Raw genomic sequence first — 9570 nt, 5'->3', positions numbered from 1 at the left:
AGCCGCCTGCAGTCTTTGCTGCTCTGAGGTTTATGACTTTTTCTAATTTTTTTTTTTTTCCGGGGAATTTTCCGTCATCAAAATCTAAATCAGCAACAACACAGAGCACTGCCTGCCGGCTTCCCGCATCCCGGTTCAAACAAGCACCAAAGGCATTCTTGTTTCTTCCAGAAACAATGGGGGGGGGGGGGGTGAGGAAAAAAAATAAAATCTCGTGGAAAACCACAGAGTAACCCGAGGTCTCCGGGGCTCGCCCTGTGCTTCGTGAGGGGGTGCGGAGGAGGGCGGGCGGCCCCGAGCTCCCACAGCCCCGCGGTGCCGGGCACGGCTCGGGGGCCTCCCCTCAGGCGAGGCTGCAGCGCCTGAGCCCGCGGAGGCGGCTCTCGGTGCCAGGCAGGGCTCCGAGAGCTCCACTCAGGCGAGGCTGCAGCGCCGCCGCCTCCCGAGGCTGCCGGGCCGGGCCCGGGGCGGCGGGGGCGGCTGCGGCTTTAAGAGCTCCCACAATGCCGTGCTGGCGCCCCAGTTCCGTTACATGTCTCCCCCGGTGAAGGGGAGCGAGGCAGCGGCAGGAAGGAGGGGAAGGCCCCCCCGTCCCTCCCCGCAGTGCCGCCCGCCCAGCCCCGCGGCGGGGAGGAGCGGGGCAGCAGCGGGGCAGGGCCGCGCCGAGCCCCGGGCGCTGCTCCGGCCGCGCCGCCCCCCGCGGGCAGCGAGGCGGGGCCGGCGGCCGCTGGCGCTGCCCCGGAGCCGCCGCGGGACGGGCGCCCGGAGCCGCTGCCGGCGCGGCGAGCGAGGGGACGGGCGGTAAGTCCTGCTCCCCAGTTCTGCTCCCCAGTCCCGCTCCCCTGCCCCGCTCGATCTCCCGGCTCCGCGTCCCCTCTCCGGCATCTCCCGGCTCGTCCCCGCTGTGGGGTTTGTGACCCTTCCCTGCCTCCTCCTCGCTCGCCAACTTTCCCGTCCCTCTCGCCCGTTTCCCATCTCCCCCTGGATTTTCTTGGGTTTGTTTTTTGGTTTCTGTTCTTGTTTTGTTTTTTTTTTTTGGTTTTTTTTTTTTTTTGGGGGGTTTTTTTTTTTTTTTTTGCGTTTTCGGCTCTGCCGTTCCCCCTCTCGCCTCTTCCCAGCCCTCTCGCACTCGCTTCTGTCCTTTGGCTTCTTCCTTCGCTACTTCGCCGGCTTCCTCCGGCTTTTCCTCTCTCCTGGCATCCGTTGGGCATCGCGTGGAAAAGTAAGGGATATTTTTCGGTGTCCTTGAGGAAGGGAATTCAAAACCTACTTTTCTTACACAGGGAAATCTTTGTAGTAGTTTTCTTTTCCCTTCTCTTCCTGTCACCGGAAAGAAAATTAAACCTATTTTTCTCCTTTTCATTTTCCCCCTTTTTTGCTACGTGGACTATTTGTTTTAGTATTTTTTTTCTTCTCCCCCTTCTTCGGGCAGTGCTGGTTTGTTTCACGATTGATCTCTTTTATTCCTGCCCCAACCCCTCCCTCTCCCTTTTTCTTCCCCTGTAAGAAGAAAGATTAGAAGAAAATGTGTTTTGCCGGCAGGGAATGCATGAGACTTTTTGGTTTGGGTTTTTTTCTCTCGTGGGGTGCTATTGATGAGAAAAGCTTAAGCAAATACAGTGCGGTAGGACAATACAGAGGCATGAACTTTAATGGGTAAGGAAATGGATTCTGCTGCTTGCTTTCTCCAGCTCTGGAGTGGTGTGCGTCTGCTCCAGGGTCCGCTTTGGGCTTGTGCTGGTCCGGTGTGTGCCAGCCTGCTTTCTGCCCAGCAGAATGGTGATTCGAACGCAGTCCTACACTGCATTTCAGTGTTGCTTGTGTGGGAAATCAGGAGGCGGGGGAAGGCCACAGATTCCGATGACCCCTTTGGAATTACACCTGTCACGCCTCCCATCCCCAGGCTGCAGGTGTGCCGGAGCTTGACACATTTAACAAAACCGCTGGAAACTGCTCGCATCCGTGGCAAAAAGTGCTTAGGAAGCCTGGTTCGGACCTGTGAGTTTCTGCCTCATCTCTGGTCAGTATCGCACGTTGGAATTGAGTGTTTGCCGGGCTGTGGAGAGCGAGCGAATCAATTGCCTAATGATTTGTGCTAGGCACCTGTTTAAGGGCGTCCAGGCTCCCTGCTAATTGTGTTTGGGCGCGGTGCGGTTGTGTTAAGTGCTGTGAAAGTAAAGGGCTCTGTCTTTTCAGTAGAGAATATGTAGCTTGTGAATGAACTGTCAACTCTTTTGATTGGGGGTGGTTCTTCCTTCTGTTACATTGCCTCTTCTGATAGATACTCTTCCAAAAGTCCAAAACACCACGTGGCTGAACTGCAAATAAAATCAGCTTTACTTTCCCCCCGCTTTTTTTTGGAGAAGAGAGAAAATTTAATTTCGGATTAACTTTTTGTTTGATGATATCTCATTGGAAAGTAGGCTAGATGTGAAATTGGAAGTACTTCTCTGAGTCTTAGAGCAAAAAAATTTTTTGATACGGAACCGAGGGAACTGAAATGACTGCTTGGGATTCATCGTACTTAGTTGTGTGCCCTTTAGGACAACTGAGAGATAAAGATGATTCACTTCTCACAGTTGAGTAATCTCTCCATCCTTTCCACTTTTGGGAGCCCAGTACGATTTGATCCATTGTTTGAATTAATCTTGTTTTTTATCTTTCCTGGAGATGGAAAAGTTTGGCATAGTGGGAAATAGGAGGAGAGAAATACCAAGTCATATTTACCAAGAAGTTTGTCTTTCAAAACTACTTCAAACCATTGCTGGAAACACCAGCAATAATTCTGAAGAGCCAGATTAAGTTGATGAATATAACTCCTTAAAATCTGTTTGAGGGAAGCTCTGAAAAGGAATGAAGGAGATTGAGTTGCTGAAAGTGCAGTGGTGGGTTCTGTTCCTGCTTCTGCCGTCGCAGGGCAGTGTGACCTCCTGCCTAAGCTGCCTTCCTGCCTGCACCTCCCGGGATACTGAGAGTGCCCCCATTCTCTTAAGTGCTTTTTCATCCGATTTGTCAGAATAATTGCATGTAAATGTTCAGTTGTTGTTCTGATTGCTCATCTGGTGGTAGTTTGGCTCGTGCTGATCCTCATTCTTGGAAAGTTGTAGGGATCTTGAGCATCACCGTTTTTTTGGAGCAACACTGGATTTTTACATAGCTGCAAAGGTTTTGAGACTGGGGCTATTTTTATCCTCTGAATATCTCTGAGAGTAGCAGTGCATGCTTTTTCTATGGTCCCTTAAGTCTGCCTCAAGCTGACTTGAAGGACAGCATTGACCTCTTGAGAAAGAAACTGTTAAACTGAATTGCAGGGTGGAAAACTGCTGTGGGAACTGGGCTGAGGACCCCCCTCGGCGTGATGCTTGGTGTTCCTGGTAATTTTATTTTGTGAGGTCTGTAATTATGAACTTAGCTTAGTCCACCAGTGTGTTTGCTTTCTAATTTCATGTTTTTTGCTTGGGTTTTTAAGTCTTGGGGACTTCTGTCTTGACATTAAATGTTAATGGTTTTGGGTTTTCTGGGGCTTTTTTGAAAGCCTGGGTTTTCCTGTAATTTTTTCATGGTGGGGTTGGGACTTTACAGTGTGATGAGATTTGTTATAATCTCAGTGCCTGCCTTCCTGTAACATTTGAGACTGGGTTACTTTGTAAATGTGAGGCTCTGACCTGTTGCTTTTCTCCAGGGAAAATTATACTCGGTTCTGTAGAAAGTTATTGGGCAAGTAAAGGTGTGTTTGTGTGTATGTCTGTGTTATGTGTTTATAACTTGCTGTCCTCCTGTATATGTGCATAGCTAGCTCTGTGCTTCTGAATCTTGACAGCAAATCTAGTCCCAAATTCAGTTTCATAAATAACTAATTCTTCCTACCCTTCCCATTCCCCTTCAAAGCATGCGGTAATCTCATGCCTTTGACAGGAGTGGTTTTCCTGGCTGATAAGGGGATGGTCATGGTGTTTTCTCCCTTGGCTCTCTTCTGAGGGCTGTATGTTATCTCTCTCTGTGCTGATAAAGTGTGGGGAGGGGGCTGAGTGGTCTGTGTGTGCTGAGCGGTGCCATCCTGCTCAGTCTGTCTCCAGTTTGTCACCTGTGAAGGTGAGATCACAGAACTTACCCTGCTTGGGAAAGGAAGGTGGGTTTGAGCTGTAGATACAGGGGTTTGTCACATCTGCCAGCGGAACTGCAGACCCCTCTGGGTTGTTACTTCACTCGTGTCTCTGCAAGCATCTGGTCATCTTTGTGGTGACATAAATATGGAGAATGTTAATGTATCTGAGGGGACTCTAGGAGACAGCACTGTGAGCTTTCAGCTGGCAGGCGCTTGAGAAATCTGTGTAATTCACCTTTCTGCTTTTGAGTCACTCCTTAAGGAGGGAGGAATCTGTTTACTTTCTTGTTGTGCTTGGAAAACGGGCTCACCCACACCAAGAGACCCTGTAATGCTTGCTGGAGTGCAGGATTATTGCACAAAAGCATCTTGCTGTGCAGTGCTGTGGCTGCGCTCGGTGTTGTATGATAACACATGTTTCTCAGCTGTTGTTGATTCCTCAGTGGCACAGACTTCAAAGGAATGCACTGAAAGAGAGCTGCAGCCAGGGAAAAATGGGGTTTGTTCCAGTGGCCTGTACCATCCATCTGTTTAAATACTCTGCTGAGCTGTTCCAGAGTGGTCAGGCATCCAGTTAGGGCTGAGGAGCGATTGCAGCTGGAGTAGAGCCTGCTGCAAGAGACCACCTAGGGGAGGCTTAAGTGCTACCTCCCTTCTGTGGGTCAGAGCCCCCCTGCCCTCCCAGCCAGCCAGGAGAGATAAGGCTCCTCATCTGGGGTATCTTTCAACACAACATTGTCTAATTCCTAATGCTGTTGAGGATTTATTTATTTTTACTCTCCGTGCTATCTTTAGCACAAGAAGGGAGGAATGGTAATGAGGACAGACGGTCATCTCTGTAGTCTCCTCTGTGTGGGTAGCAAGATAGAGCTGTAATTTAAATGAGTAAATATTTATAAAAAGATTTTTTTTCCCCCCATATGTATGGGATATTTCACAGAGAGTGATCTGTTGATCACTTGTGTCTCCAAAGGTGGTGATATACATTACTGGATTAATTTCAGCTAGGAGACATGAGCAGTAAAGTTACATTGCAGCCAGTTACATTGTGCTCTTTCAAATTGAGTTTGGGGAAACAGTTCACAACTTCATCCACAGTAACTAAAAGAACTCCAGTGTACTGCATTATAATACAGGAGGATGCTGCCAATTCCAAGTATAAGTTACATTTTTACTTAAATTTCAGTATTAGAGTCTGCTGTGCAAGACACGTCTACACCCCTTGTTGCCAACTGAATCTTCATATCATGGTCTGTGTGTTCTATGTGGTCCCAGATAGTGGAACTCAGAGGAAATATTAGCAGAGAGGCTACAAATAATCCATGGAAAACCTGTGAAGATCTCTGAAGTTTTTCTGTGTGGGACTGACATTAATTTTGAGGATTGGAGTGAGCATTGTAGATAGAGCAATGTGTGTTTCAGCTAAGAGGGTTTAACCTTCTTCGTCAGTGGAAAATGTTCATGCAGATGCACTAAGAGGATATTTGAGCTTGGAAAAGTTGTGAGGCACTCCGGGATTTGTTTTTCACCTGCAAGCAAGCAGCACAGCTTTAAAGGTGAGCTTGAATGTTGTCCTCTGTTGTGGTATTGCTTCCTCCTTAGTAGTGTGATGTGACATCTATGCCTTTGAAAGGAGAGTTCTTTTTCCCCATACTGGCAGTCATGATGGTTTTATCGTATTTTGAGACGTCAGATTTTAATGCCTTACTACCCCTTTGAGCAGAAAGGGGAGGGAAACTTCTAGAAATGTGTAATGCAACTGACTTCCAGCTTCTGCCCTTGCTCCAGGCTCAACATCATAGTTTGAATTTATTTACTTGCTTTGAAAGCCGTGCTCGGTGTAACCTTGAGTTTTAGTTCCCTTCCTGCAACAGTACCTGACATGTATCCAGCCTGTACCTTGCTGTGCCTCTGCATGGTCCTGTTTTAAACTGGCCAGGCTCTCGGGGCTTGCTTTGTATTGTGTTCTCCCCAGGAATCTTCAGAGCTGGAACTTTTGCTTCAAGTGAACTGGAAGTATTTTGCTGAAATATTTTTGGACTCCTGAAGTGTTTGTCAATGTTTCCAAGCTGTTGTTCGAAAGGAGTTTGGAGTTTCCGGAAGAACCTTTGGAAATTAAGGTTTTACTCTCAGTCAGCAGTTTTGTGAGCAAGGATAAAGAGAGGCTGTAATTCCATTGGGCAGCCAGATGTTTTGTGTCTGTGCTGAAGTGGGGAGACAATGTGGCTTTTAGGGGTTGAAGGGTGTGCTGTTCTTGTCACAGGGCTGTTTGGAGACCTTCAACAGATCTGATCTGCTTTCTCTCCTCTCCATTCCACTCCCTCCTGCCATGCCTGTGCTGATGGTGATTACATCCTTCTGAATAAAATGGGGTTATTGAGAGCAGAGTGTAATTTCTTGCTTTCTGAAAGGTAGGTATTTGCTTGTCAGTCTGTGTTTCTTAAATACTAAGCTTGAAGCCATATAAAAGCTGCATGTATCTTGACAATTAGTGAATTAATAGCAATTATCCAGTAGATTGATACTAATGTTCATTCTGACTAGTGTGGCATTAAGTGAAATTTATAAAGAAATCAGTTTTCCCTGCAAACAGAGAAGGAGAGAGCACTCATTGATGCAAATCCCCCAGGTCCATATTAAATTGCTCCATTTTTAGGCACTTAAACACTTGTAAAAGCTGTGTCTGTCCTTGTCTTTATTCTCCCTCTTCTATTTGACATATGAGGGAAAGTTAAAAGGAACTCATCAGTGGCTGCACATGTCAGTGTCTTCCTGGAGAAGTAAGTAGGAAGATGCCACAGCTGATAATATTTAGAAGTTGATATTGGAAATCAAGAGAGCAAATTCTTGAATGTGCCATTGCAGCTGTGTAGCTGGCAATATTAACTAGCAGTTGTACCTGGAATAATAATTCCTATCCGGAGAGAAACATATGGCAGTGGTTGAATGTCCTTGTCCTTGCCCACCAGCAAGTGATTGTGGTGGTTTTTCAGGTTTTTTGGTGTGGTTTTTTTTTTTTTTTTTTTTTAGTAAGTTTGCCCTGGGCTTCATCTCTGCCTCCAAGTCAATCCAAGCATTTGCACTGTTTTCACTGGGGGCAAGGACAGAAACTTTGAGTAAGCTGTTGGAGACTCTGTATTTTGAGCCGTGGAAGTGGCACAGAGGAGCACGAGCAGCATGGGACTAACAAAGAACAGTCACACTGAATACAATGCAGTGTTTTCATGCAGCTAATGGGATTGGAATTGGTAACCTGATACTCCAAAGAGATAACAAAGGCTATTTAGCATACAAGGGAGCATAGTTTTTTTTTTGTTGTTTTAAGGAGTTGATAGTGTGTAGCAGAATCTTTTGTCAGAACTCATTCTAGTGAACAAGTTCTGCTAGAAAATGACTAAATTTATAAGAGTTTTTGAAATACTCTGAATAGAAATAGAATTTTCTTTTTTACTACCCGTGTTCTTTCACTGCAGTTCATGTGTTTGCTTAGCAGTTTACCTGCTTCCCTCGTGTCCTGTGAGCTTAGTCTTTGTTTCAAACTGAAATATACCATAAATTAAAAGTCTTTGGGCTTTTCTTCCAAGAATGGGAGAGGGTAGCAGAACAAAATGAAATGTACAAAGTTCTGCTGTTCCCTTATTTCCCAGGAACAGACCAGAAAGCGACCAGCTTGATACAGAGCACAGCACTGCTGCTTGGGGTTAAGCTGTCCTGTGTGAGACCACAGAGAACCGTCTTTAGATGCTTTTGATGTAGTGAGGGTGGACATCTGTGATGGTGATCAGCTGTCAGAAAACCCAGTCATAACTCAAGAATTAAGATAATATTCTACTTTAGGCCTGCTGCTTGCCTCTCCTGTGGTTTTAGTGAATCAAAGGAACTTGCTGTCCATGTGGGTAAGGCTGAAAGATAAGAGGCCCATACCTTTAGGAGATGGTGTGTGCTGCAGGAGGAGAGCTGGGTGTGAGTTTGCTGTTGGCAAGTTCTGTGTGCCATGGGTTGGTCATTTTTCTGAGGCAGAAATTAGAGGAAGAGGTTCACCTTCCTTAGGTAGGCTGTGAGAGAGCTGGGCTCCTAACAGCAGCCATAAATTACAATTTAAAATGTTTTCTGGTGCTGGCTTTGGTTTTTCTTTAAACTCTTGGCAAGACAGAAGGGGCTTGGGTCTGTTAGGAGTTGCTGTCTCCTGTTTGTAACTCGTTGCAAAGCTCCTCATCAGCCTTGATCAGCCACCTGGGCTGGTGGCAGGGGGCTGGAATGAGATGGTCGTTAGGCCCCTTCCAACCCAGAGCATTCTGTGATTCCGTGCTGGATTCCCAGTGTGCCTTTTGAAACTCGGGGCTCTTTCCCACCCCTTCCTGCTCTCCTGCTGCCATTCTTTCAGCACTTCCCATTAGTGACTCGTTCCTGTGCTCCCTGTGTGTGCCTGATGGCAGTGCCACCCCTTTCTGCCCTGCCACCAGGCTTCCTAAGCACTCCCTCAGGACTTTGTGGCTTTCCAGGTGCCCCTCCAAACTGCAGCCCAGCTTTTGGTTTTGGATAGGAGGGGAAGACACCGGCACTTTCCCTGCACATCTCCCAGGCACGGAGCATTCCTCCAATTGCTCTGCTGCTGAGCTGTTTGGGGCAGGGGGAACACTTACTTTGCTGTTTTGTTGTCCAGGAGTTGGGTTTAACTTGCCCCTGTCCTGTTGTGATCCTGACATCCTGTCAGTGGTTGTTTCCCCTGCTCCTCGAGAGACAGTGTTTTTGTTGCTGGCAGCTCCCTGCCTTAGCCTTCTAGGGAAGCCCAACCAGAAATATTCTAGAATTCTTCCACTCTCTCCCTCCCCTTGTCCTTCACTGACCTCTAACCACATTTTTATCTTTCTTGACAAGATGCTTAGTTTCATTTATCAGCTGCTTTTCCCTTCATTCTTCAGCTTTGATTATTTTTCCAGGAGTTGCTTAGAAACATTAACCATTACAGATGTGCAGAACAGTCAAATACAGTCACATTCCTTAGTATTTTGGTTTTTTATTGTACTCTAATGCTAAAGTGCCTGTGGCAGGTAAATATTTTTTATGTACGCTTCTTGTCATGACAAAAATATCCATCCTCAGCACAGGGTAAGGAAATGCAGTTGGCTGTATTTTCATATTAGTATATACCAATATTACCAGCTGCGAGAGCCCTGTGTTTCCCTCACTGAGCATAAACTAGTGTAGTAAATTCTGACTTTAAAAAAAAGTCATTAACATTTTCTGAATTTGTATTTACACACTGTAAGATAAAAATGTGACATAAATAGAAAGAAATGGCAAATACACTTTCTTGTCTTAGCCTTGTGGCTTCCTAAGTGCATGACAAATGCTGTGCCATTTCTAAACAATATTATTTTGTTCTAAAAACCTTAAATATTACCTTAAGTTTTGTTAAAATATGTTTTCTTTAACTGTGGATAGCAGAGCAGAAGATGACTGGG

At 46.3% G+C, this 9570-nt stretch overlaps 1 protein-coding gene across 4 annotated transcripts in view; it reads left to right on the top strand.

Annotated features, from left to right (window-relative positions):
- Positions 1-1158: 1158 nt before the first annotated feature.
- Positions 1159-9570, top strand: part of RASSF8 (Ras association domain family member 8) — a 73738-nt gene continuing 65326 nt past the window's right edge. The window contains exon 1 of one of the 4 annotated variants that reach the window (XM_059472054.1): positions 1159-1222. The gene's annotated coding sequence lies outside the window, so the exon portion shown is untranslated. Of the gene's footprint in view, positions 1223-1903; positions 2021-6422; positions 6517-9570 lie in introns of those variants that run through there. The other 3 variants (XM_059472051.1, XM_059472053.1, XM_059472052.1) reach the window with 3 other exon arrangements.

The sequence above is a fragment of the Ammospiza nelsoni genome, chromosome 5 (genome assembly GCF_027579445.1).
Source record: "Ammospiza nelsoni isolate bAmmNel1 chromosome 5, bAmmNel1.pri, whole genome shotgun sequence".
NCBI classification, from domain to species: Eukaryota; Metazoa; Chordata; class Aves; order Passeriformes; family Passerellidae; genus Ammospiza; species Ammospiza nelsoni.
Note: the sequence above shows the minus strand (reverse complement) of the source record. Positions and strands in the feature narration are given on the sequence as shown.